Below are 21,423 nucleotides of genomic sequence, written 5' to 3'. Positions count from 1 at the left end.
CTGCTGAAACAATTCTTTTATCACTGAATAAATCTTGCTGAATTAACAGCTACTTTAGTGTGGTTTTTACTTACAGCCCATTCCCTTATATCCCATCCCATGCAGAGCATGCCATCAGATTTCAAAAGTGTGATCCTGCCCAAGAGCCATACCTGCCAGAGAGGCACTGAGTGCAATGTGAATCCATGAAAAAAAGCATGTTTTAAAACCCTGTGCCCAGAGAAGCTGTGGCTGCCCCACTCCTGGCAGTAATCAAGGCCATGATGGGGCTTAGAACAACCTCGTCTAGGGGAAGGTGTCCCTGCCCATGGCACGGGGTTGGAACTGGATGAGACTTAAGGTCTCTTTCAACCCAAACTATTCTGTGATTCTATGATCCTGTGGCAGAAAGACCTCGAGATTCTATAAATAAGACATAATTTTGAACAGCATTTATACTTAATTTGGTTTTGACAAAGCAGCAAAACCACAACCACCAAAGCTATTTAAGTCTCTGCAACACAACATACGATTGCATGGCGATCCTGCCATCCAGCCCTGAAAGGTGAATCAATACTCATTCCAGCTTGTGGTGCACTGAGCAATACCCGGGGAGCTCAGGAGGTCCATGTGGAAAACAGCAGCTAGTCTGTAACGAGAAACTTCAGCTCCACGAGGCCTCAAGCTGCATGGTGCTGGTCTGGCAGCCCCGGGAGGGCTGGGGGTCAGGTCAGGGTGCGCTCCATCACGTCCAGGGAGCGCTGCCTCCTCATTCGGGCTAAGCCTGGTGCTTTGTCAAAGCTTCAGTGTGATTAACTTTATGCTCTGTGGAAAAACATTCAATAACCTCCTGATTCCTGCAGCACATTTAGTATGTCACAGCCGTTGGGTTCAGAAAGATGGAAAGAGATGTTTGTAAAAATACCTCTGGTACCATAATTAGGAGGGTAAATACGTCCCAGACCTTCTGTGCTTTATATTAACAACTGGTAATGCACAACCACCCTGCACAGGCTTCATCCCTGTCAGATTTTGAGGCTTCAGCTGGGTGCAGCCAGTGAGGCAAAAGATGACACTGTACTAAAGCAACAAGACACACTATAAACCATCTTTCAACTATTAAAGAACCACCTCTAATGTTGCAAACACAAAACTGACTTTGTACATATGATCTGTGTTTATTATTTTGCAGTGTAAGAAGCGAGTACTAAGCTTTGTGGCAGCTTAGTTAAAAACCATAGCTTTGCAGTTGCTGATATCACATGAGCTAGAAAACACTAACGCCCAAGAGATCGTGTGTCTGAGACTTGGCAGTAACAAAAATAAAGGGGTGCAGATGGTAGCACCACAGATTTTCTATTTTCTCTGCTCTTATCTGAAAACTCATGGGGGTGGGGGGGAAGAAGGAGGCAAAAACAGGAAGAAGAAGAGGACATGGGGCACTGCTTGGAAGAAATATCCATGTGTGTTGTAGGAGGGGGTTGAGAGGAGTTGAACACTGCAGCCATTGACTGCAGGACCTGAGCAAATACCTGCTCCCCACAAGGAGCACTGCTCCCTGCATGACTTCACAGGGAGACTTCCAGACTGAGCTTGGACTTCATTTATTTGAGCAGTGTTTTAGGGAAGCTTCCCTTTCCTTTGTACCCTGTTTACAAGTTTACTCAGCAAACTCACTTTGCCTCCCTCCCCAAACAAATACACTTTGCCTTTTTTCTCCTCTGTGTGCTCATGGACTCTACTCTGAGCTTAGCAAATAAACTCTCAGCTACATCTCCTTCTAAAGTGCTGATTCCTGCAGAAGAATGACAGATGGAAGATCTCTCTCCTGCTTCATTTTTGGCAGCTCCGCAGTCAAGAAAGTACTCTAAATGTGCCCTCATTCTTCATTAACCTGAAAACCAGCTGTGTATCTATTGCTAAGAGTGCAAAACTAAAGATGTCTCAGACAAACCATGGAAAAGGCATTTGCTTTGGGAAAACCTCCTATCCTTAAAATGTGTTGAGAGTCCCGAGTTCCTCTGCAGAAGGCTCCTACAGTCCGTATGACTTTAAAAAATGCTATGTCCATGTCTATCCTGATATTATACACAAGCCATAGGTACAAACACCCATAACAGCCTGACTGCTGTTATTTGATAAAACCCCAACACTATATATAGCAGTCACAATGTTAAATCATGAAACTGAATCCATTCATATAGAAACTTTGAAAGAGGCCTCTCACAGAAGACGTTTTCAGCAGGGATTCAAATCACTTATAAAAGAGAATTAAAAAATATATAGAAAATACTTCAAGTACAGTCAAGTTGATGTGATATTTGTTGGCTGAGAACAGAGCAGGTGAAGAGCTGAGCTGGTTTTCTGGCAGCTGTACAAATCCATACTGGGAGATCGCCTGAAACTATAATATACCAGTATTTATATGATAAAATGTACCAACACGCAAAGCCACAAGAACCTTAAAGCTTGGAATTTACAATGAGAGGGCTGTTCCGTCCATAAAAGTTAATTCAAATAAGGTGAAGGTTGGAAGCTCCTTATTCCCATTATTCCCAACGAACTCCCAACACAGACCAATCTTCATCTTTTTCTTGGAGGAACTCTCCCTACAACCCAGTGGCCTGTTCTCAAATGGTTTGTGTGTATTTCTTTTTTCCCAGTTCCTAGAAGTGGTTTTATTCTGTCATTTTTATTCATTTAAAGGACACTCCTGTGGAACTAGAAGGAATTAGGAAAACAGAGGAACTAAATCTGTTCCTCCAACAACATCAACCCAATATTTTCCATTGTAAAGCAAAAATCCCTGATTTGTGCTCTCCTGTTAAGAATCGGGTCTGCATTTGCAAAACAACCCAACAAAGTGCCAGCTCCACTGAAATACTTTGTCATTCACAACCCAGTGGAAGGGAAGTCAACTGCAGGCCTAGCAGCAAAGCTCTAGGCTTACATTCAGACAATAGTCTAAACAAAGCCTACCCTAGCACCAAACAGGCACCTAGTTTTTACAAAGGAATTTTCAGAATGTTACTTTTTCCCCTTTAATATCAAACCTGCCATCTCTGTGGCTCTAAAATTACTGTGTGATGGGTTTTCATTTTACACAGCCAGAAATTATGGCGCAAATGGGTAAGAGGTGGGGATTCAGAGCAAGTGACACTCGCAATCAGTCACGTGAAAATCTAATGCAGAACAGATGCAAAACCATGTCAATATTGGCAAAGGACCTACCTGGATGACAGCAACTCAATTCTTAATGTCACGGTGAGTGGCATTAAAGGACAAATGGACTAACTGTGATCCTGAAGCCACATAATATTCCTATAATCGGCTTAAAGCACACTGCCAGTCAACAGCCAGCAGATAGTAAACAGTTTGGCAAAGCTGTCCAAGCAATAATCAGGTTACTGGGAAAGAAATGACCAATATTCAGAGCAAATGACCCGGCATAACCCATCTCACGATCCCTAACAAGCTCTCCAGATTTAACAGTACGAATGCTTACAGTTGCTTTCAACATTTCAAACCAAGAAACCACTGCCTCATAGTCTTAATTACCTCCCTCAGCAAGGCAGAAGGGGATTTGGAGTCTCCACGAATTCTTACTAGTAAAGAAATCAGGCCATTAATTTTCCAACATTCAGTCTACCAGGCTTATTTTACACAATTACTAGCCAAACCAGAGTCCAATAATGAGATGATCTATTTGGAAGTAATGTTTTGCTTGGAGGAAAAAAAGAAACATCATTTTCATCTATAATACCCATAAATCACTTTATTTATGGACTACAGCTTAGGGACTCAGGGCCAGTCTAGTGATAGGATTTCTCTTCTATTTGCACCATGTCAGCATCTGCTCTCCTCATGTGAAAACAAAAAGCTGCCCAAGGACATCATAGGACTTACACACCCTGAAACACCCATATCCCAAAGAGTCTGTCTAGTTCAGTTAGTTCTACTCACACTGTATTTTGCATATCCTGCCATTTAAGTATTGAAAGTGTTTAGGTGAATATATGATAACACCGACTGGTAGAGCAGCTCTTGTTCAACTTCAAGCAAATATAAAACACTTCTTTATTTGAAATGCCAACATCAAATGCTCCAAGGCTTCTTTCACTGAGTGATCATGTGGCCAAATGATGGGTATGTAAGGTGAACACCAGTAAATACAGTCAAAAGTATCCTCCTCTCCCTAGACGTGTTCTTCTGTTCAATTATACTGTGGCAGACATGGTTTGTTAAGGGATTTTCACACGCCAAAGGAGCCCAGTCTGGTAGTGATCTTCTTTTTAAAGAAACATTTTACTCCAATATGTACATAGAGCTTTTAAAGAGAATTGTGCTGAATTACTGCATCAACAAATGACCATCTCCAAGGTAAAAGGCAACAGAAAAATCACAATGGGAAGAAGAGAAATTATATTCCAGATATAAGAGCAAACAAACATGCTTTCAAAGCATGCTGGAGGCTATACAGAGCCCACTTACTGCAGATAAGAATTCAGATTGGATTTTGGAGGTCTAATCTGAAAAAAAGTCATAATATTCCTAGGGGTAAACAGCTCCAGGGAGCATCAGTGTTATAGGAGGAAGCTGCTTCGACCAAATTACCATCACTCTTACTTGAAGTCACATCTTCTGGTTGTGTATTTACCCAATAATCTCGTATGATCTTCACCTCAGTCTATCGTTTTCCCTCCACAGAAGCACAGGCCACGAAGGGGATTCCAGAGTTCAAGCCCATTCTCTTGCTGGATCACAAAAATCACAGTGTAACCATATCACACAAAAGCTCACGCACTGGGACCAGATGCAAAACAAGGAGAACCCACACAAGGAAAGCAAACAAGGAAAGCAAACAAACAAGGAAAATCCTTAAACAAAGAAGGAAAATCTTTGAAATCATCAGTCCATTCACTTTAGTGCTGTTAATTCACAAGGATCTTGATTCTTACAGCTAGTTCTAAATTTTCAACAAAGTATGTGTCATTTTATTTAAAACATACGACCTGCATTTGAATTTCTGAAGAGGAGCACAGATGTACACAACGCTTTGCATGTTAAATATGTGCCTTGAGAATGGCTTAAATTTCACACGTGCCCATCTTTTCAATGGCAAATCTGTTCTGACATTGCTTATTGTACCAGGATCTAAAATATTCGGAGCCACAGAGTTTTGATAGCAAACAGGCTGTCTAGAGAGAGGCTCAGCAGCGAGAGAAGGAAAAAAGAGGCCGACCAGTCGTCAGTCAGACTCTTTTTAATCAGGTTGAAGCACTTTGCTGCAGAGAGGGGGGTTCAGTCTCTCCAAGCCACATTCCCATCCTTCATGCTGCTTTCTTAATTAGCAGCAAGTGGACAACAGCTGTCAGTAGCCTGGAGGCCAGAAAGTTATCAGCAGAAAGGGGCACGTGTAAAGGAGAGAGACATGGGGGCAGCCACAGAACGGGTCTGTTAAATGCATGAGTGGTCAATACACGCAGGAGATCCGGCCCCAGCTGAAATGGCATAGTAACACATGGGCTCGTACACTGATACAGAGAGGATGCTCTTCCTGCTGGCTTTAGTCTGGTTGTTTTAACATATGACTAATTGCAACTCAGTTTTATAACGGGAAAATTTAAACTGAGAATAGAAGGAAATGGGAAGGCCACCCTAATGTCTCGATGGAAATACATGGGGGTCAATTCAAAGGCACAGCATAATGAAGTCTTCAAGATTGTTGCTGAGGGCTTAAGCATAAAAGTTGAAGCACAAGAGAGAGGGGGGAGAAAAGATGTTTTACTTTAAACAGCAGAGAGAAACTCTGGTAGAAGAAACGAACTTAATCAGAGGCAACTAGAAGCCATAACCTCAAGTAGCATGAAAGAAAACTCTACTTAGTCATTATTTTTGTATTAAATCCTACGAGCCCACGTCATTGGTTATGACCTTATTGCACCATGTATTAGACTAATATGGATCAAAAGGAAATTTCTGCCCTAAAGAGGTGGTACCCTCTGGTCAAGCCATGTGCTTATCTGACAACACAACTCTCTGACTCTGGATGATCAAGAAATAAAGTAATTGCTTCCCTGCTGGATGCACTGATTACTGTCATTTGTGGCAATGGGGAACTCAGTGCAAGTGTTAACAATAAAATGTGTTATTAAAATTTCCCGCTGTCTATTTGTTAATGAAAAATTGCCATCACCCTAACTTCAGCTCCTTCAAAAAAGCCAGGCTTCTTTTGAATCTGGCTTTAACCTTCCCAGAAAGCAGAGATTTGGAGCAATTTTCTGAGGCCTGTCTGGCAGGCTGCAGTTCTGCCAGTTCTAAATATATACCAGCTTCCTGAGCATGAACCTACACAAGGGAAGCTGGGCTGAAGATGGAAGCATTTCCCTGAGCTGCCAGTAGTCTAGCAACACATCTACAAACCCTCATCAAATTAAGTGCTTAATTACAACTCAGACTTTGAGACTCTGGAAATTAGGATAATCTTCTGGGAAATTTATTAGTCTCCCACAAAAGAAATTGCAACATACCAGCCAAAAAAAGCACGGAGCTTGGAGAGCGTTAGCCCATCAAATCACACCTTGTACTAGATTCCTCACCCTAATTCCCGGAGAATATGAGGTGAGATCTGCAACTTCATTTCAGATTCCTGAGCCTCTGTGAAAGATTAGTATCAACATAACCAAGAGGTTAAACCATGAACAGTAGTCTCTTATAAACAGTTGAGAAATGTTTGAGATGAGCTGATGGAAAGCGAACTGTGCACAGACCTTCTCACACGTTACTTGGGGAATGTACTAGAGACAGGGCTGCAAAGGGCACTGCTTGGAGAAGGTCTCAACACAGTCACTCATCACACACCACCTAAATTTTGCCAGCAAACCATGGCTACAGCCCTGCTCCATTCCTCTAGGTGGCATGCTCCGTGCACACAAGATAATCTGCATTGTCTCACAAATGGAGATGCCACCGCTACACAGCACTACATCTTCCCTTCCCACTACCTCATGACATCTCAAATGCCTTAAAAGCATGAACTAACAACCCACTCACAGGGTATACAGCTCCAGTGATAAACTGAAAAGCCCACAGAAGCTTATGGAGAAGTAGACATCATCTGACCAAAGTTCAATCATACCAGTAAATGAAGTTGTACTCACTCTTCTCACCTCACTACAGGCAGCACTCTCCATCAGTACCCATCATGAAGTAAAAAGAACAGAATAAATGCCTGCACAATGCTCTAAAAATGTAAACTCTAGATAAACACTAAGCATTACACATTTCCCTCTCTGATTCATGAAAGACCTGCATCAAAGGAAATTGACTCTTGTTCTCAAAATAAGCCAGAACATCCCATATTTCCCATTGCTACCACTCTCATGAGACATGACCTGAGGACCACGTTCAGCAGCAGGAGAAGCTCTACTGCATGGGCAAGATGTGTGTGTATGTTTCTCTGCTGTGACACTTGTACCACTATTTGCTGGCACACCCCTATACATCTCCAGGACAACCCAACTGAATCAAAACCTTGTGACACAGGCTCTTAGACAGGATGCACAACCATCAACACAAGTGCATGCGTCAAAAACCTGCAAACCAGAAGAAACAAAGGGCAGTGGAAGGTGACAAAGAAGAAATCATATCCTGGTATCAAGGACAACAAGGAACAACAGAAAATGAAGAGTGATTCAAACACAGCTCAGATGTAGAGTGAAGGAAGGAACTGGACTTGGGTTGGAAATGTCTCAGAAGCTGAGCTAGGAAACAATTACACTGGGTTAACCTGCACAATTACATCAACCATAGATGAAAGGGTTTTCCCCTTCAGCAGCTCATCTCTGCCTACCCAGCTTCCAGGCACATTCACATTTGGAGCACAGTACTTCTCACTTACTCTTTTACTTGAAGCTATGGAAATCTACGTGTGGGTCTCGACAGAAGTCAGCTCTGTGATTAAAAACAGAGACTATAACAAAAAGATCCCAATTTACTGATGAAGAAAGTCAGAACAGGGACGTGACTCCATTTCAAGTGTGTGCCCTGTCTAATACAGGGCTTGGTAGAAACCCAGCTTAAGTAACACTGGTGCTACAAAGGCTAGGAAATGCTAAAAGCCATGAGATGCCAGGACTTTCAGAGACAGAAACTGCTACATTAACTCAACATGGGATAAATCAAATAAATTTGTACCCTGGAGCAAGAGTCTGGGGAGCGTCCAGACAAGCCCTTACAAATAGTACCTAGCCTGAAGTTAAATACTTCTCTGAAAACTATCCTACAGACTTTGATACCATAAGAACCAGAAACTTTTTCCAATATGAAATTCCAAGTGAGTGAAAATCTGAAAGCAGTTCTTGACACAGCTTAACCACGCTTTGGTGCTGATCATTTAAGCTCGCACTGCTTCCTACTGATATTAAGGCTTTCACGGGATTTTTCATATGGCTTACTCATAATGAACAGCTGCTCTGGCAACTGCTGCAGTCAGCATGTACTTCCTGCCTTGAAAAAGAAGTCATCAATACATCTCCGTATAGAAAATCATACTCTCTCTGAAACAATCCATGATAGGGTTTAGATATCAACTGGCTACATGCCACCGACACTCCCTTCAACAATGGTTACACCCTCCATACAGCTAAAAATGAAATAGCTGAAAAGGAAGACGTTTTATACAAGTTCCCAGGGTAAAACACATCTGAGAGGCACTGGTCTGGGTCTGACATTGTTCTACTGGAAGAATAAATATCTGAGTCCAAATCGTGTTTCCTTCACCACGTTCCCAGACTTGCACAAGAAGAAAATGCAGCTGAGCTTTTCTTTTACACTTCTGGTGCTCTCTAACAGAACGAAATCCAGCATTCTATAAAACTGTTAAGTGAATAAGAAGTGCTGCAATTATGATTTACCCTTTTGTTAGCATTGCTCGTAGCACCAGTGAGACCATTCCCCAGCAAAGGAGAGCTCTGAAACTCTTTCAGTGTTGACTTTATGCTGAATACAAACGTTGAGTGATCTGCCTGTACAGTGAGTCCTCAACCACAGAGATCAACTCGCAGCAACACTGCTTACAATGCCGCCAGTGAGACAGGGTGTCAAGACAAACATCATAGTATTAATTGCATCTGTTGATTAACCAGGCCAAGAACAGCCTTGTTTCAATCACAGGCTTTATAAGCCAGTACTGAAATGTTACTGTAAGTGTTGAGACGGATGAGTCAACAGATAAAATACAAAAGCTTTTGTAAAGAGACTTGCTGGAGTAATTTGATAAGCTGCACAGCTACACAAAATGATGGCTTTTATTGACATAGCTTGCCCATACAGTCCTTAACTTGGTTTTATGTTTCAGTCTTGTTTTTTGCAAGCTTTCCAGTCAACGCTCGGCCAACACACACATACTGTTACCTTTACAAAGGTGAAAGATGGGTAAAGACATGTAACCCATCTGAAAATAGTTTAAAAAGTTGTATTAGACACTAATCCTTCACATTTGTGGCGTTTACAATGGCTCTCGTCTATATTTTGGAAGCTTTCCTTGACCTTGTGGAGTAAAAGACCTTTCAAATCACCAGATAAATATAATACAGGTGGCTCAGGGGTCAGACCAAGGCAGGAAGCACTGGCCACACACCACGGACAAGCCTCTCCTTCCATTCTTACTGGTCTGACATGATCCCTGCAATGCCACTTAAGGTCACCAGATTCAGGTTACTGAAAGCATGACATTTTAAACCTCATCTCTCTCTCATCCAAACCCATCTGCAATTCATCTTTTAAGGCTGAGATTATTCATTCTGGGGGAATTATCCACTAATCAGTTTTTATCTCCCAACTAGCTCCTCATGCTTGCAAGCTAGCCAAGAGCTCAGCCTGGCAGCGGTTTTGGTTCCCTCTGCCCTCACTAGAGGCCACATATAATGTATGTGGTAACACAAAATAGTCTCCCACAAGGCAAGCTTTCAAATACATTTGATGGCAACTCCATGACCAAAGGTTAAGGAAACTGCCACCAATTTAGCAGCTGACACTTCACGTAGCTAGGGTACAGAGGCGCAAAGCAAAGCTTCAAGTGATGAATTGCTTTTCCTGGGCTGAGCACAGGTTCTTTACATCTTCCTGCATAGGGAACTGCTCTGTGGGGTTTTGCCCCACCATGGTTTTTTGAAGCAGGATGAAAACTAGGCAAAATCAGAATGCACCACAGGAAAAGGAAGCAAGGACTCCAGTACCTCCAAAGTAAAAATGCACAGAAAGAGGTCAGCACTGCTTTTGGCTCTTACACACACTTACTCACTAGCCTGGATGCTATTCTGTTCACTATTTGTCACAGTCAAGTGTGAAACTCCAGAGAAGTATGTGGTCAAGTGAGTCAATACACTGGGTTCTGCAAGTCTTCTCTCCTACTTATTATAGTTCATCCTTTGCTACAGCCCTGCCCCATTCCAGGAAAGCATTTCGTATTGACTGCTCATTTGCTATGAAAATGGTTTGTTCCACTCACTCACCCATAGTAAGTATGTACCAGCACAACATTCATTTACATCTCTATCTCCCAGAGCAGATATCCCTCTTCTGCAGGGGCATCACAGTAAGGTTTGTCCTTCATTTGCAAGTATCATGCAAAAAAAAACCCCAAATCCAGGCAGATAAGTCGCCTCCTGCATTTCAGCCAGAAGCCAAGGCAATTACTGCACAACCTGCAGTTTGCATCAGGAAACACAGCAACAGTAATAATTTTGGCTTATGTAATTTTCAACTTGGAGGACTATGTAAAAGCAAACCCAAAACCAAACAAAACTCACCTGGATTTCTCCTGACAAGCAAATTGTTGAACTGGCCAAAAATCCTGTTTTACCCACTGCGAAAGAGAAATTCTGGAGATTCTTCAGCTGATATGATTGAGGATAAAGGGCATTTTACAGACGTTCAGTGAGAATATTTTGGGAAAGAGAGATGCTTTTAATTCCCTCTCGTTCATTTAATAATATTTAAACATCATAGCTTAAAATAATCCTGGCAGACAGAACAGGCCAGACCTTCAGATCCAATATCCAATCCATCAAAACTATTCTCTACCCTCTCCTTGGATAAAATAGCAGGGATGGAGAAAAAGAATCCATTTACACAGAAGAGCAGAAACCTCTCTACCCAGCCCCATTTGTTTTACTCTGCAAATATTGACAGATGAGTAATGAAAACTGCTGCAGACACCGGCTCTTCTTCAAGGCAGCATCAGTTAATAAACCACAACCACAGCTGCAAAAATATTAAGGAATTTAACTAAATGACTCCTTCAAGGGCACAGGATTGCAGGAGGAGCCAGTTTCTGTGCTTTGTTATCATCCCAAAAGTTAAAATGAACACTAACCAGTGTTACTTTTCTGGATTGAAGAGCTTTGAGTAACAATTTCGTTAAATGTGTCCTACCAAGTACTAATATTTCTAGCATGACTTTTTTCTCCATTATGATAACATTTGAACCTTCGTGTACTATGTTGCTAAAGCTTTTTGATGTGAAGTACTTCATCTGAGAAGTATTACGTGATAAAAACAAAGGAAAAGAATAGTAACAATTAAAGCCATAACCTGTTAGCTCTCCCCACAGGACAAGCCACAACATTGGGAGCATTGCTGAGAATGGTGTTTTGCATGAGTTAGGAACTTTGGATGCCAGACACGGATCAGGACCTCAATCAACTGCCATGTTAACAGCATGTGTGTGCTGGGAGTGATTTCAGAATCAGTTCTGCTTTCATTTGATGGGGGAATTTATTTTGGATATTGGGTATTTGGAGCTCTAAATTGGTCCAAATGATGGTTTAGATCCCTTGGACCTTGGCACTCCCCAGGCTGCCAGCCAAATGGAAGCTCAGAGTTCTCCTCTGTATCACTTGCGGTATTCCTGATGTCTCCAGGGAGCCCTAGAAGTGAAACGTACACCTCAGATTTGAGGTCTAATGAACAAGGCTGTAACTCAGGATAAAACTGAAGAGTAAAAGCTGCCAATGCAGAAGTTATACAAGTGCTTTCACCCAAGACAGATGGGAGCAAACCCATCTTTGTTTAAAGACTACCTGGAAACGTACACAGGCAGTAATGAGAGCCAAATTCTGTCTTTGCATGGTTTTTAAGAGTTCATTTGCCCTGCCATTTTTGCCAGGATACTCTGGCTTTTAACAGCAACGCACCCTTTGACTGGCTCCTCTGAGGTGTCCCCAGAAGACACACATACTTGCTTTTTTTCCAAAGGATTTTGCTTTTCCTTGGCATTCCCTGTTCCAGACCAACCAGTTCACAATTCAAGGAGTCTTTGTTCTAGCAGCAAAGGAAAACATTATGTTTTTATCAGTGCTTTTACCTTCCATCCTGATGCCAAATCATGGGCTGATGGAATGCCTGGGCTGTGTCTCCCTGAGCTGAGCAGCACAAAGGGAAGCAAAGAAATTCAGCTTGAAAAGGTCTAGTATCTGTTTCATCTTTGGGAACCAACAGCGAATTAGATGAAACATTACCAGCACACAGACCCACCACCAGCATCAGGGTTAATATAAAGTGAGCTCCTGCAGGCATCCCATTTACAGAACATAAGGTTCTTCCATTAGTTCTCCCAGCAGTGACCTGCATGTGAGAGGGGAATTTTTTGGAGGCAAAGGGTCTTCTTCTAACCCCAGTTTCCTCCCTCAAGAGTCACGCTGTCTGAGGGGCGCACACCATGGCCAAACAGCACGTTTGCTTTAGGGCTACGAGAAACAGGCATGCCAAAGTGAGGATGACAGTGAAGAAAAGCCTTCCCCAGCTCCACCTCAACCAAAGAGCCCTTTGCTAAATCAATGCTTTCCACTTCACATAACTATAGTTTCAAGCAACATCTAAAATCCCGGTGAAGAGCTTCCCAACAGGACAGAAATCTGCCCAAGGCTGGGATTCATCTCCCCAAACTCAGCTGGGTAAATGTGAGGCGTTAGGGTCTATGCTACTCATGGTCACCACAGGCTTTTCCTACAGTCTCTGGTGAAACGTGGGCACTTCCAACCCAACATAACCAGTATGAAATCCTTTTTAACAACTGCTGGAATCCACGAGGGACTAGAAATTATTAGAACAAGAAATATATAAAAAAAAATATATTTTAGGGTACCTCTTTCAATACAGGTTCCATTTTGAGCCAGCTTCACAAAACTGACTGATTCTGAGCAAAGGTATTCTCAAATCACCATAAATCTCTCTTTCATGAACTTATCTTACCCTCATCACTACAATATGCCAGACTGACAGAGCAGAAGACAGAAGTGCCACTGTTTCCACTGCCAAAGAGCTAACAGCTATTATGGAGGAAACAGAGAAACTAAGCTGAAAACAGAGAAACTCCCCACCTCAGTTTCTGTCAGTTAGGTTCTCCGATGTATTGCTCATAAAGAGACAAGATGTGACTCTCAGATGCAGAATGGTTTTGGTACAGCAGCCCTGCAGAAGCAATTCCAAGCAACAGAAGAGTGACCTCAACCCCTGCACCACCCATACCATGCTCCATGAAAAAACTGGCATCAGACTTAACATATCATTTCATGTGACCTTTGCAGGGATAGTTATACAGAGAAACCACCTCCTGCCCAAACCAGTGCTCTGCATTTTCCTTTAAGTCCCTGGAAATTCATAGATGAGCTCTAACTAAACCTGCTGTAGTCTTCCATCGCTTCTCAAACTTATTGTTCTTGTATATAATTCAGTTTAAAGCTTCTTCTAATAAGAAAAGCAGAAAACACACTTCAAAAACATTAAGATGGAAAAATATATATATAACCAGGGATATCTAATTTCTTTGTACATTAAAGTTGCAGCACGCATCACTCCCAACAATGAAATGCCAAGGTTGCATCGTTAAGCAAAAAGTGGATGGGAACTACCTGCACTTTATCCCCCCATATTCCAATTGACAAACTTAAGTTAATAGAGCACAAAATGAAAGGACAATATATCACCCACGGAGAAGTGTGTTTTAAACAGTATTGTTCAGCTAACTGAAGCCCCCCGTTGGATGGATTCACTGAGCACTGCTATCTAGAATTGATTGGAATGTACTATACAACCAGAACTAAAACATTGATTTCCCCGGATGCCCTTTACTACTCATGTTGGGTTTGTAAAGGAAACTTTCTAAATATGGAATTAATTCCTGAGGCAATTTTATCACCTCTTGGGGCAGTATGAACAGGACAGATTGGTAAACTGAGAAGCACAATAAAAACGTCAAAAGAGAAGGGATAAAACAAGGCATGCTGGACATTGTGAACACACTCCTTTTGCTCCCATTTTAATTGTTAAAGACTACCTGAAAACTTTAGCTGTCAGAAAAACCTGGCAGCTACAGAACTACATATTCAGTCTCTTGGCAAAATTCTATCAAGGTTTGATCGACCAACCAACTTGCAGCATCTGCTTACTCCAACTTCACCAGCTATGGGTAACCACCTTTTCTTTGATTTTAACCTCTACTGATTTCTTTCTTTCTTTCCAGAAGCCTAAAAAGAAAATTTTCATCTATTTTCTTTCAAAACCCAAGATTTTTGTACACGTGAGGGATGAAATTAAAGATCCTGTTTAGAATATAAATGGGACTGCTTCAGTGAATATGTTATGTATGCAACAAAAGGCATCCCCACGTGAAGCCTTCAGGGAAAGAATGAGAGCATGAGAGTGCAAGCAAGCTTCAACCCTTCTCCCTCAGCAGAAGAATGAATTACTATTTCCTTAGAGGCACTGATGGCCACACCAAGATGTTAACATGAATCACAAAATGCACAGTGTTTTCACGACACCGGAAAAGCTCTACACAAAGCAGCAGAGGCCATCACCCAGGTAAGGTAAGATAATGCCAACCATGCATCTGCTTATTTCAAGAACCTCAGCCCTATAATTAAGAAAACTCTTCTCTGGGTGCCACCAAATGACCCTGTCAATGGTATAAAAAGAGAACTAAAAACAACCCGAAAGAAATGTAAACCCAAAATGCTAGCCAAGGCTTAGAATTGCCGAATAGCTCTTGCCAATTCTCAAATCTTATAGCTTACTTTCCTAAATACGATAAAATAGGAAGCACCTACAGGAGAACCCGTTCTCCCAAATCTTCACAACGCGCTGATACAGACCATCTTCTCCTTATACTTGTTTCTATTGACTTTTTCCTTGCTCTCAACATGAAAACATCATCTTACAAACTCCAGAGAAAGTGAGCTATGGTAGCAGCTAGAACAGCAAACAGGTTTACCATGAAAAGACTGTTTCAAAGCTGAGGAGCTTTAACTGCAATATGCAACGCAAATACAAGTAGACCAATATCTGATCCATCAGCTTTCTCAGGCTGCTCCACAGAATATGTGGGGACATCGTTTCTGTCTCACATAGATGAAATTGTTTGCTCTATGAGTATCACACGCTTAAGAAGAGATTGGAAATGTATTTTTAACAGTGGATGCTATGGGTCAGGTAATATAAATATAGCTGCAAATTTGTCAGGCTGCAGTAACGTGGATAGCAGAACTGCAGAACATTCCTTTGGCAGCACGTCCCAACCTGCAGGATTCCTGCAGCTTTTCCAGACTGCTGAAATTTGTCTTCTGTCTCTTTGCCTTGGAACAGACTCTGTGAAAGCTGCTGGGAGCCTCCTCCTTGCCCGCTTTCCCTTCTTGTCATCTGTCTGTCTTTTCCTCTCTGCTCTACTTGCACACAACTCGGCCCACCATTCCCTTCTCTTCTAACATCTGTGGGCTGGGCATCCTCTCACCTCTTTTCTGCCCTTCCCAATCATTCCATCAACATCTCCACTTGTGATGTCCCTTTTTCCTTCTCTGGCCACCTTTTTATACACCTTGGAGTCCTGGGACTGCAAATTCCAACTTATAAAGGTGAATAAATCTAGTTTTCCTCCAACCAGCTCTCCTTTTCCCTCTAATCTCTACTAAAGCACTGAGAACAACACATGGTTCTCCATTACCATCCCCTCATCCTATTTTGTTCTACAGTATTTCTCAACTGCACTCTGAAAGCCAAGCTTTGATTATTTAGACAAAGCTGACAAATAGCAAAGCTAATATTTTTGCAATAGCTATAAGATTTTAATACTCCTTTCATACTGCTTCCATGACAGTAGTTGAATCCTACAGTTTGCTAATGTTTATTAATAAAGAAAAAAAGACAGATGTAACACCAAAGGAGAAATTTACCAAACATTCAGGCACTTACAGCACTATAAATTGCTTTCCGAGAGAAAAGCCTATTCTGTCACAAATTTGAGAAGCTGAAGGATCCTTCTCCATGCACAGGTTGTTCTCCAGATAACATAGTCTCCACAGTGTGAGTACAGACTGGAAGGATTCATTTCACTGCCAAGCAACAGTTCAGAGAGGTCAACAGCTTTGCAAACTGGCAAAAGACCCCAAACCCCCAGATCTCTAATTTCAGCAGAAAAATGCTGGGACGATCTGCCTTGGAAAATGGAACAAGTTCTATCTTCTACATGTATCCAAACTATGCACAATGACGGGTGTGGTGAGGAGGAGAGAGGAAGGCAGCTATTAAATTACCTTACCTGTAGCTCTGACATGTAATTTGTTGGTTTTAATATACTACACAGCTTCTCAAGTTTTATCTGGCACACAAACAGGAGATGCTCTCTATCACCTTTTCTTTGCTGGGGTTCAAGGACCTTTCAAAACTGATGCTATGGTAACAAACAATCCCAGCTATCAGCTCTCAGCAGCCCAACTGACAGCTACCTAGACATCTCCTGTAACACACATAATTGAATCTGATTAGCCATCAATACCTCTGCCAAGGAGGCAGGAGTTTCTTTAGTATAAAGTCTAGAAAGTTAACACTTCGTGTTCCTCCACCTGCAGTTAAGATGCTGTAAGCTTCTGAATTGAACGCTCTCCTTTCAAAGGATTTCTAAGTCAACAGCAAAGCTCATTTTGTCAATCCCACTCAAAGGTTCCAACTTTGGAATAAGTAAGGTGTTAATGGCTACTTTTTTAGAAGACCCACACCTTCGCACCAGAGCCTATTTCCACTTACAGACAGAGTTATTAGAGTATCAGTTGAGCTATCAAATGCAATTCAAAACTTGCAAAAAGATGAACAAAACCCCAAGGAAAGCTGAAAGAAAGCAGATACAGACTGAAATAGGAAATGTTCTCTGCAAGCGAAGCAACAGACCTAGCCGAGGGGCATTTGTGTATGATCTTGACTGACAGCGAACTTCCACTCATCTCTCTGCTTGCCAGGAGGTCAGCAAGAGCCAGTAAGAGTTACCACCACATAAAAATCCCACCAACAGATATATTTAGTCATTGTGGTTCAAGGAAAACGACTGCTTGCACTGAAAATAAATTTAGCAATTGTTTCCAGTTTCTGCTTTTTCACTGACTAAGGCACAACCCAGCTGCTTCACATTCCAGAGGACTTCAGCTGTCTTTTTTTCTCCACTCCTTGTCCACTTCCTTCTTACAACTGCTCAGACCATCTCAATCTTGCAGCAGTCATCCCGCAGGCTACATTTCTGAACACTCCAATCTTGAAGCTATGCAAGAGAACACCTGCCAGGCCTATGATAACGTACTAAAAATGCAAAATTCTGGTCTTTGGGCCATTTAGTGATCATCTTGTACCTGTATTTTGCCTCTACACAAAACTAGACTGAATTGTTGATGCTTTTTTAAAGAGGTTACAGTAAAACACACATGCTGAGCGGCATATACTGGGAAATGCAAGAGGTGCTAAAATCCCAAGGAAGGAAGAATTGGAACTGAATTGCCTTTACAGTTGTAAAGTGAGTCTTTAGAAGAGTTTAATTTTCATGTTCCAAGACATTTCACAGGCAATTTTTACTTCGCTTGAAAACCACCAGTAAAGCAGCACTGGTCAACTACAAAACTTGTAACTGGAAGGCCCTCACTTATACTGAAAAACACAGTATGGTGGTGAATGCACAACTGAGCTGAGAAAGAGCATAACTGACACAAAGGGAAACTGCAGAAAAATGTACACGTGTAAAAAAACTATGCAGCATAATTTCCTTCCATAGAATGATCCAAGAGATGATGACAGTTCAAAATATATCCTTCCCAAAAATAAGATGCACAATTCAGAATCGTGTCAATTGATGTGGAGGGCTCTGGACAAACATTAATTTCCTATAAAGATGGGAACAATCTGGCCTCCTGAATTGTTTCTTCTATTTTTCCATTTTCCTTAAGAACAGAGTTCTCCTGGGATTAGATGTTTATACCACCAATACTGAAGGATGAGACTTCAGCGGTGAATTTGCTTATCAGGCAAATGCTTATGAGTAAAAGGTGAAGACAACAGCATTTTGTGTCTGCTGGGGATAAATACATCCAGTTGAGTCCTGAGCAGAACAGAGATGACTGACTGCTCTCCAGGTAGCTAGCAGTTGAAACAGTTATCTCAAACAACCTTTAGCAGACAGCTATTGAAAAAGCAAGCTTACAAGGGATATGAACACCCTGCAAAAAATGACAAGATTAAGACTGAAAACATCAAGTAGAATAAACCTTCAAAGTATGGCACCCATATGTTCTTTGGTTTTAATAAAGGGTATTTTTGAATGGACTTGCTTCATGGAAGAGATGGATACCTGATGGTATCCAACTGCTCCCTTATTCTCCATGCATGATGCAGAATAGTTCAATTCCCTTGAGCACGTAATCCATCAGGTAAATAAATAGAGGAATTCATATATTGCCATGGCAACAGGAAACCCTAGCAGCATATGTGACCTTCTCCACTCTTTCTTGGGATCCTTATTTGGGATTTTAGATCAAAACTATAAGACCAACTAGGGTGAGAACAAATATTTTCTGACAGCGAAGATGACACATCACAGTTCTAGAGTAAAGAAGAACCAGCACTGGATGCCATTCCTTCTCCTCAACTCAGTGGTTCTGCTTTGAAAAAGTATTTAGAAATCTACTGGCTGGAGCCTAACATAAGAGGAGGCCTAATACTAGCGAAAACAAAATATACCATCTTATTCTACATGACCAGATGACTCCCTTTCACTCCGAAGCAGTGCTGTGAATTGCTGCTCTACAGTGACCTTTCTGCTGATGAAACAGCAGTACCAAGAGGCTCCACAGGGAGCCTTGTCTGCTCCTCCTTGGTGGACAGGATGGTTGCTGTTATCATTTATTACTGTTTTTTATTAAGTGCCAACAAGGTGTTTCATCTAAGGACTCAGGGAGCAGATGTATCTAAGATACCAAGGGATCTAACCCTACAAGGTAACACTTTTTTCCCCAGCAACCTGACTGAATAGACATGAGAGTCAAACCAAAGCTCAGGCCCGTTCAGAAGTTTGTCAGGCTGGCTTGTTATCAGGCAAGAACCTTTTTTATTCACCACATAATGGGGTTTGCATGTATTTCCCCTCCCATAAGAAAAAAAACAAATTCAAATGTACACAAACACATAGACCTTAGACCTCATAGCATTTGTTTCGTGACTCTCTATCCTTTGTTCTGCTACTGTACACACTTTGACAACTACCCCAGAATTACTGCGGTATTACAGCCTGTGTTTATTCGGTGACGCTATTAACCAAACTGTTTGTGTCAATCAGAAGTTCAAACGCTCAGAACCAGTGATCAAGACTGTACTGCACCGGAACAGCTGGCTTCCAGCCCTCCTTCCCAGTCTCTTCTCCTCCAGTTTATATTTGGATTGGATTTTATTATTTCATTTTAAATACCCTTCTGAAAGAAATCAAAGTACAAGCAGTTGAAAGAGGACAATTTCCCAGACTTACAGTTTCTCTTGTTAACCAAATTGTCACTGCAAGACACACGCGCACTAGAAAGAATGCCTCCACATGAAGGCTTCACCCATTGCATCTTCAACACTACGTTTACAGCACTGACCTGGGGATGGATCCTGCACGATGTCTTGAGTTCTCCAGTGGGAATTCAGTGCCGGGTCTCTAGGCTGCACAGCGTATGCTTTTTGTATGGGGGTTTTTTGGCCTTTCTGTTCTATTTTTTATGGAACTGTGCTGCATTTGTGTGTGTCTACAGAGTCATCCTCCCATGTTTGAACTCTTCACGCTGCTTCTCTGGTGTGGAGTTATATTTACTATTCTCACAGGGTTATTTACTGCACGCATACAAACAAAACGTGATCCCTTATTTATATATCCGTAATTACGGTCTCCAGTGCTACCAGCATTGACTAGAACACCAAGCCAAATTCACCTCTAGCATAAACAAGTGGCAATTATTTTAGAGCTAGCCCTAGGTCTATATATGCTGCTGACACCTTCCTGACTCAGTTCCCTACTTCCCAGACAAGCAGTTGCAGTGATATACCAGTAAGCACTGAAAAGACACAGCCAGAATCCCAAAGCAAAGCGCTGTGTTGCGATCCTCTGTAAGTGATCGTGCCCCAGATTAATCTATGATATTTCTGGAATAACATTTGTCCCGTGATGTGATGCACACTTGTGAGACAGTAACTTAGCACTGAGAGCTGGAAACATGCCTATGTATTGCACTTAAAAGCCGTCTGCCAGGCAGCCAGTCTGCTCATCCCTGGAGGCCGCTCCAGAACCTGTATCATGGGAGAACATATACGCATACAGCCCAGCAGAGAAGCCAGAACAAACCAGGATGGAATGATCACAACCAGCGAGCACCGCTACCAACTCTACTCCTTCGAAACAGGAATCTTTCCTAAATCAATGGCTGCTGTCCCGGAAAGCTTGAACGCTGCACTCACACATCCCAACTCAGGCTACTACCCTACGTTCCCCAGTAGGAAACTGCCAAGCTATTCCTTACAATAAAAAATACAAATCAGCATTGATTTTCCTCCGCTAATTAAATGCAACATAATTAAACTAAGTAACTTCGCTGCTTGATTTGCTAAACACTAATTGAATCTTTAAAAATACTACTCCCGCTACACGGAAAAACGGGGGCATTCAACCATCTAAAGTGACAACTGAGAACCAGGCACGACTCCAGCAGCACAGAGAGACAATATGAGCCATGCTTGAGCGTTTCCTTGTGAGAGCAGCAACAGTCTCAGCAGCCTTCCCCCATCCCTGGCACCCCAGGCAGAGGGGAGAGCTTTGCAAGAGGGAGGAAAAAATGAACAAGTTCCCCCTTGACATTTGCCCACGGACTCATCTTTTCTGATCTTGCACCAACGCCAGAAGAGGAAAGTTGGAGAAGTTGCAATTAATCATTGCGTGTAGGCCCCAAAAGGTTGCAGCGCCCCGGCTTTACTGATGCTTCGCTCCACGGGAAGGACCGCAGGGGTGCGGGAAAACGAGACGGGGGGAATAAAGGGGTGAGGGAAACAAAAAGGACAAGGCGGAGGAGAACACACAAAGCCTGACCCACACGGCACCCGGAGCAGCCC

At 42.1% G+C, this 21,423-nt stretch overlaps 1 protein-coding gene across 1 annotated transcript in view; it reads right to left on the bottom strand.

The window, feature by feature from the left end:
- Positions 1-20,109, bottom strand: part of RAPGEF1 (Rap guanine nucleotide exchange factor (GEF) 1) — an 80,279-nt gene extending 60,170 nt beyond the window's left edge. Inside the window, exon 1 of the mRNA XM_010023987.1 lies at positions 19,923-20,109. The gene's annotated coding sequence lies outside the window, so the exon portion shown is untranslated. The remainder of the gene's footprint in view (positions 1-19,922) is intronic.
- Positions 20,110-21,423: the final 1,314 nt, after the last annotated feature.

The sequence above is a fragment of the Nestor notabilis genome, unplaced genomic scaffold (assembly GCF_000696875.1).
Source record: "Nestor notabilis isolate BGI_N333 unplaced genomic scaffold, ASM69687v1 scaffold10701, whole genome shotgun sequence".
Taxonomy (NCBI): domain Eukaryota; kingdom Metazoa; phylum Chordata; class Aves; order Psittaciformes; family Psittacidae; genus Nestor; species Nestor notabilis.
The sequence above is the reverse complement of the archived record's forward strand: the minus strand, read 5'-3'. Positions and strand labels throughout refer to the sequence as shown.